Source organism: Psammomys obesus, unplaced genomic scaffold (genome assembly GCF_907164565.1).
Source record: "Psammomys obesus unplaced genomic scaffold, mPsaObe1.curated_primary_1811, whole genome shotgun sequence".
Classification (NCBI taxonomy): domain Eukaryota; kingdom Metazoa; phylum Chordata; class Mammalia; order Rodentia; family Muridae; genus Psammomys; species Psammomys obesus.
Window position 1 is genome coordinate 15,393,873 of NW_026592510.1, and position 7,436 is coordinate 15,401,308.

Genomic DNA, 7,436 nt, shown 5'->3' on the forward strand with positions numbered 1-7,436 from the left:
CTATCTATCTATCTATCTATCTATCTATCTATCTATCTATCTATCTATCTATATATATATATATTGGATGGGGGTGTGGAGGGTACACTGCGTAAGAAACTAATCAGAATCAAAATCTAGGTCACAATCTGGGGACACAATTTTTTGGAGGTTATTACACAAACTACATCAAATTATCAGTTTTCAAAGCATTCTTAAGGACACACTAAACTCAGAAGCCAAGTAAGCTTATTGCAACTGACTGATAAACAGCCTTCCATTTTTGTTCCTGGAGGTATATGCTTTTGTTTTGTTTGTCCTATAGCGAATGACCACAAGAAATCAATGAGGCTGTTTCAATTAATTCTTTATTGTGATCTACAGTAAATATACGCCTTATTCAAGTCCCTCCTAGCGCTGGGGATTGTACATAGGGCCTTGTCAAGTCTAGTCAAGCCCCCTTCCACTAAGCTATATCCTCCATCCTATATGTATTTTCTAGTTCATTTCATGTGACTACAGATCTTCAAAACAAATCTGAAATTCCTCAACAAAGCCATACTAAAAAGAATTCCTTTAGCCCCAGAGACACCATATTTTGAAAGATAAAGGCTTGCAACTCTGTCACTTCTCAGATATTTTGAGGAGCTCTATAAGGGTAAAATTGAAAACAAAGTCATAACTAGAATATTAATTCCATGTTTCCTAATGATTTTCCAAAGGCTAAATCTAGTGATTTATGGCTAATGTGTTTTTGTTTTTAAGTGAATTTTAGCAATATTGTAAGAAAGAGAGAGGAAAAAAAACTCGAAAAAGGATCCAAATGTCAGCTGTGATCCAGACTTGCTTTGATTTTGTGTTACTATGTGATTCAGCAGCCTCGATTCTTTAAGTGCAGGCTGAGACATACCTACTGCTTTCATCACAAGGATGTATGGAGATGAATGAGCTAATGCTTGTAATGCAGTCTAAGCTCTAATTCAAAAAGACTGTATAAACACAAAACACTCAACAAATCTGTAAGAGATAACTTCCAAATGAAGAAAGGTTTAAAGGCTGTCTGTGATTTTATGTTAATGAAACAGTACTGCACTGACTGGTTCTTCCCATTGGTATTTCAGAAGAGGTGAGATAAAACTTTATCAAACATGATTGCAGATAATTATAAGCTGTGACATATACTATGAAAACAAAGTTCAGAGTTCTACATGAGAATAGTGAGGGGTGGGTCCTTCTACTTAGCTCTTAATCTTTTACCTCTCGACTTCATAGAGACCCACCTGCCTCTGGCTCCCAAATACTGGGATTAAAAGCATGCGCCACTACATCCAGTTTATCTCTTAGTCTTAATAATCCTTTTTTGAACTGTCATACTTTTATATATGAGAAAACCAAGACTGTAGGTTTTTAAGTTAATTAACTTTTCTAAGCTCCACAATTTTAAACGGGGGAGGCATGCACACAGGCCTAATATAAAGACTATTCTGTCCAGTCTTATGGATTTTGCTAATACCTGCATAGTTAACACCTTCACTGTCTGCATGAATTTGCTCATTCTTCCCTGTTCAATGAAACCTAATAGGACCTCCCTATTTAGTATGTCAACATGCCTCCTTTGCACTCCTGGGCCCTCTACTACCTATTTTGAAATATCTATCACTTTCTGACAATATTAGACATTTTGTTTGTTGCACATATTAACAGTGATCCTCTTCTAGATGCTGAGTTCTAGGAGTAAGCTAGGCCCCTTTATTTATTTTGCACATAAGCCTCCCTCTACCACCAAACAAAACCAACCCTACAATAGTGATCAGTGCATATGCAGAGGACACTCCCACTTTTCCTCTTTAATGGCCATAAGAGCTTGTTTAAACTTTTTCTAAATGTGTAGCTCCCAAGGAAACAAAACAGACCCTATAGCTGAACCAATTTACATTTAAATGTTGTAATTCATTCTGACATTTTGTTCTACTAAAGAAGTGGAAACTGGAATTATGAGTGTCATTTTTAAAACCCTAGCCAAAATAAAAAAAAGTATGGAAAAAAACGTAAAAACATAAAGCAGACTGTAAAATGAGGATTTGGATAATGATCAATGACAAAAGTGCCTGCCATGCTCTGTGTATCTAGAAGCTGAGTGTAAGCCACAGATGGAACATAAGATTTGAAATCAGTAGGACAAGAAATCTATTTTGAAATATTTTTCTTAGATTTTTTACTAGCTGAGCATTCTTAACCTCAAAGTCAGAAATCCTAAAATACTCCAAAAATTTGAAACTTTTGACCATTATGCCAGTACTCAGAGTTGTGTATTTCAGAGTTCAATTTTTCACAGTAGGAATGTTCAATCTGTACTCTAAAGGAATGGTTGCAGATTCCAAGAATCTCTTTTTTAAAGAAATATTGCAATTGTGATGACAACAGTTATCGAATGTTATTATTCTTCAAAGTCTTATTATTTATTTATGTGTGTGATGCCTGTGGAAACCAAAAAAGGATGCTAGCTTCCCCAGAGTTGGAGTTACCGGCAGTTGGAAGCCATAAAGTTTGGGTGCTTGGACCCAGACTCAGGTCCTCTGGAAGAGCAGCAAGTGTTTTTACCATTGCGCCATATCTCCAGTTCAAGAGTTGCTAAATTTTAATTTTCTATATAGGGATAGTTAACTAAATCCAATGACCATCATCACTATAATGTCAACAGAAAACATTAACATAAAAAAGACAATTTCAATAAAAAGACAGTTTAAATGAATGCATTTCATTTATAAGCCCTATCTTACAAAAAAAAAAAAAAATCAAAAGAATTCCAGATCTTAGATACTTTTTTGTGATAAAATGCAAGAATCTTGACAAAAGCAGCTAATGGAAGAAAGTTAATCCATGGTTCAAGGGTATACACAGTCTATCCAATATGGTGGACGTCAAGGTGTCACACTGCATTCAGTCAGAAAGCAGAGTCAAAAGCATACTGGTGCTGAATTCACGAACTGTGCTCATTTCTAACAGTCTAGGAGCCCTGCCCAGGAAAAGCAAGTAGGATAGGTCCCCCAGTATCAAATAACAAAGAAGGTGATTCCCCTCAGGCATGCCCAGAGGTCTATCTCCCAGGTGATTCTCAATTCTGCTAAATTGGCAGCACTATGCATCACAAGATGCAAGTGTGGAAATATTCAAGTTTAAGTCTGACACTAAAATAAAAAAGCTAAACCAGGCATGGTGACAATCCCAGCGCTTGACAGACTAAATTGAAGATTGCTATTAATCTGAGCGCAGCCCAGGCTTCAGAGTAAGCCTCTGTTTCAAAACACTAAATAAATGAAAATCACTGAATTAAAAATTCTTAGTAAAGCCGGGCGTGGTGGCACACACCTTTAATCCCCAAACTCCAGAGGCAGAGGCAGGTGGATCACTGTGAGGTTCAAGGCCAGCCTGGTCTACAAGGGAAATCCAGGACAGCCAAGGCTATACAGAAAAACAAAACAAAACAAAAAAACTTAGTGAAATGATATTAAAGTGAAAGCCACGCTAAAGAGTGGGAAGAAAGTATCTTTAAAACCTCAATTTGTTATGAAGTAAAATTGAGAAAAAAAAAAATTACAGAAAAAGAATATGTATGGCCAACAAATATATCAAACTATTAGCAACAATACAAATACTTGGGAGATTTGAATGAAACTAGAATCCAGTACCATTCTATCCTCCTTAGAATGGCTGAAACTACTACGTCTAAAGTATTGACAACCTACCACATCCATAGCTAGCACAAACAATCTGGACAGAAAATGAGCAATTATCTAATAAAGAAAAGCTCATACCCTGTGGTCTAGAAATCTACTGCTAGAATTATGACTAGGGTAATCTTTCTTACTGCCGGCCTTCAGGAATCACGAATGAAGCAGCACTAACCTAAAAGCCAAGAAGGCGGGTACTATATGAGGACAATGCTGCTGGAGCTAGTGAGGAGATAGGTAGTTACAGGCCAGCTTCAGATACACAGTGAGTCCCAAACTCTACACCCTCCAATCAAAACAAACCAAAACTAGAAAAAAATAAAATGTTGCTCCAAGTCCCATGAGTTTTAACTGCTCTACTGGACATTCACTGGGAGAAGGGGAGGAAAAACAAAACCAACTCCAAGGCCATACATTTCTAAAAATGCACTGTCTAGTTAAATAGCCATATCACAGATGATGACATTAAATAATTTATCCTGCGTGTACAGGGAAGAGTGTATGCTGTTTTGTTCAAACTTTAAGGAGTAAGTTTGTTATTTTAGAAGATCACTTGTCTACAACAGTGCTGCTTTTGGTGTCTGAAGGCAATTCAGCAGAGCAATCAGAATGGACAGAGGCAGCAACTCTGCTGAGTTAGGCTACCCACTGCTGTGGACTCTAGCAATACTTCTGAGACTTTGTGGACAGGAATCCGGCAATCCCATTAACCTTCTGCATCTGAGCCAGTGGGATAGCGCCCGAGGCATGGCAAGATCTAACTAACCAACTCCAGGTGCGTCCTGCTGCTGTGATACAGCATTACACAGGGGCAGAACCTGAGGGCAGCTGCACAGGCACTGATCCGGGAAACACCTAAGTCATTTTTGTTTTTACTAAGAGCACCTTTTAAAAACAAATATTCAAGTTTTTTTTTTTTTTTTTTTTTTTTTTTTATAAAAAGGGGATATAGAGTCAAGAACCAACAGCTGGTGATGTTGGGCACACATTTAAATACATATACGGGAAAACATGCTGGCAGTGGTGGTGCTTGCCTCTAATCCCAGCAATGGGGGAGGCTGAGGTTGAGGCCCTCAAGTTTAAGACCAGCCTTGGCTACTTTGGGTCTCCCTGTACTAAATAAAACAAGAAAGTGAGACACTTTCAGACACCTATTGTTGGGTGATTTTCTTGTGCAAATGCCAGAGGACATTTACAGAAAGACACTGAGGACACCACTAAGCAATATAGTTTTGAGACTGCTGCTGTACACATAGTTGGTCACAGAACATTTATATGTGGTCTTGGGACAGTGAAAACAAAATGGAAATACTTGGAAAACTATAGATGAATATTGACCAAATTTAAACATCATTAAATTTAAATTTACTTGAGAAATAAATTTAAGACCATCAAATTATACACACACACACACACACACACACACACACACGGGGGGGGGGACGTTCAGGGATCTACACGAACACTGACAGCAAGGAGCCATGGCAATTAAGGTTTAATGGTTGGAATGAGAGAAGGAGAATAGGATTTGGGAGAATTTACAAGATACAAGTAAAGTATCCTTTTGATTCACAGTTGAATTTCTTTAGTTAGATGAAAGGCACATGAATCCTCGTTACATTTTATGTCACCACATTGATACTGCTATAGTCATTTTACGGAAAATAAAGAAAAACTGAGTACAGACATGGCTAGGAAGACTGCTTCAACAACAAGGATCGAGGACAAGTCAGAAGATGTGGGTTCAAGTCTCAGTTCTTATAGTCTAATTTTAGGCAATGTAAATAATTGATTTCTCTGGTCTTTATTTGCTTAATCTGTAAAAGCCAGAAAGTCATTTTTCCAACTCACAAGGCTGGGGCAGACAAGGCAACGTATGAGTGATTCCTAACAAGGTAGAAAAAGGAGACATTTTATTTTGAGAATTTCAAGAGAAATCACAGAGTGGAAGTGAAATAAAGCAAAGAAGTCAATATACCCTAAATATCCTATTCACACTGCTACAACACCAATACTAACACACACATATAGCTTAGCAGTTAGCACCCCAAAAACTGAGCAGGTGGAACATTCTTAAAGAGATTTAGATTCTTTTGATGTGTAGGAATGTTTTGTCTGCATGTATGCTATATGCACCAGGCTTGGTGTCCATGGAGATCAGAAGCTTGGAACTGGCTTTAGCAATGGTTACGAGCCACTGCGTGGGTGGGTCCTGGGAAGGAAACAAAGGTCTTCTACAGGAGCAAAGAGTGCTCCTAAAGCAGGTGGCACATTTTATTAGTTTTATGTTTACTAACGTGGACAACTGATTCAGCCTGGAACAGCATGCCTGGAGTTGTACAGCAATTTGGTGACAGAATGTGGAACAGACACCAAATTGCCTCATTCTTCTGGGTTCATCACGCTACTAAAAACATTATCTTGTCCCAGTACTTTATGATGACTGGAAGAGCTGGTGGTGAGGGAGATCCTGCTTTTTCAGTTGTCATTTCACTCACATACAAAATGGGTGATGGTACTTAGAGAAACAAGCCACGTATCAACCAGGGCATCGTACACCAAGAGACAAATTTAAAGCTGCCTAGCCTGCTGAAAATCTAATCCTATCCTTGCCAATTAACCTTACTAGTACTAGAGTAGGAGAAAAGAGAGGTCAAAATCTGGGTGAGGGAGCTACTTATTTCCTCCTAGATCTGAAATAGTAACGAACTGCACAGTTGAGCTTATCCGTTTTCAACATCCAACACGCTAGCCTTCACCACTTTCCTTTCGAAAGGCTCTTACTATCCTTTGCCGTTCCCCCCTCCCAAATGTAGTAACAATCATTACACCGATAATAAGGGTGACGTTCAAAAACAGTGCACTGGCTACGAGTAGGTATGCTACCCAACTGAATTCATGCGCCAAATATATGTACACAAATTCTCTACAAAATAAATGTCCGTTTATTGAAATTTCCCGTTAATGTAAACAAATGAATGTCATCACAAACCGCACCTGATGATGTACTCAAAACTCACGAGGTAGTTTCAAACGTTGGCCCAAGATGTCCAAAAAGCCTTTTAATATACTGAAGGCTTGAAAAATGTAAATGAATCTTAAGGACCAAATACTACACATTGCACAAGGAATACCTTTAATAAACTCCCAAGCAAAATTTAAAGGTCACCCTTTCAGCGCCCCGTTATGTTAATCCTTTCCTACCAAATCTGCTTCACAGTGCCTTAAATCAGAGCACCGCTGGTGGATCTAAATGTTCTGCTTTTAACAGAAATCTCACCATGATTACGGCTCAGCCTTTTCTTTTCTTTTTCTTAAGAAGCCGAGGTTAAACTCTCCGAATGTCCTCCACACACTATCATTTGACACAACTTCCTTGGTTCAAGCACTGAACACAATTCCAAACACAACTCTCCAACTTCCAATTCAAATCCGGCCTCCCAGAGTTCTCAACCAGCGACGGTACAAGTTCAAGCCGTCGAAAGCATCTCCTGCGACAGGCGGGGCGGGATACCCCGCTCCAGCTCCGAGCAGACTCCCACCTCCAAAACCCAGGCTGGCGGGACCCGGACACCGAGCCGAGCGTGAGGGCCTTGGGGTGGCCCGCGTGCAGGGAGGGGAGGGGAGCGGCGCACGACCCCATCCTGCGGTCCTCCGCGCGGGCCCCCGCTCGGCGCCCCGCTCCGGAGCCTCCCGGCCCGGTCCCCCCGCGCACGGCCCGGCCCC

General features: G+C 39.7%; 1 protein-coding gene across 1 annotated transcript in view; it reads right to left on the reverse strand.

The window, feature by feature from the left end:
* The window catches only part of Abhd17b (abhydrolase domain containing 17B, depalmitoylase), a 33,058-nt gene that overhangs the window by 24,681 nt on the left and 941 nt on the right, over window positions 1-7,436 (reverse strand). The gene's annotated exons all lie outside the window — the stretch shown is intronic.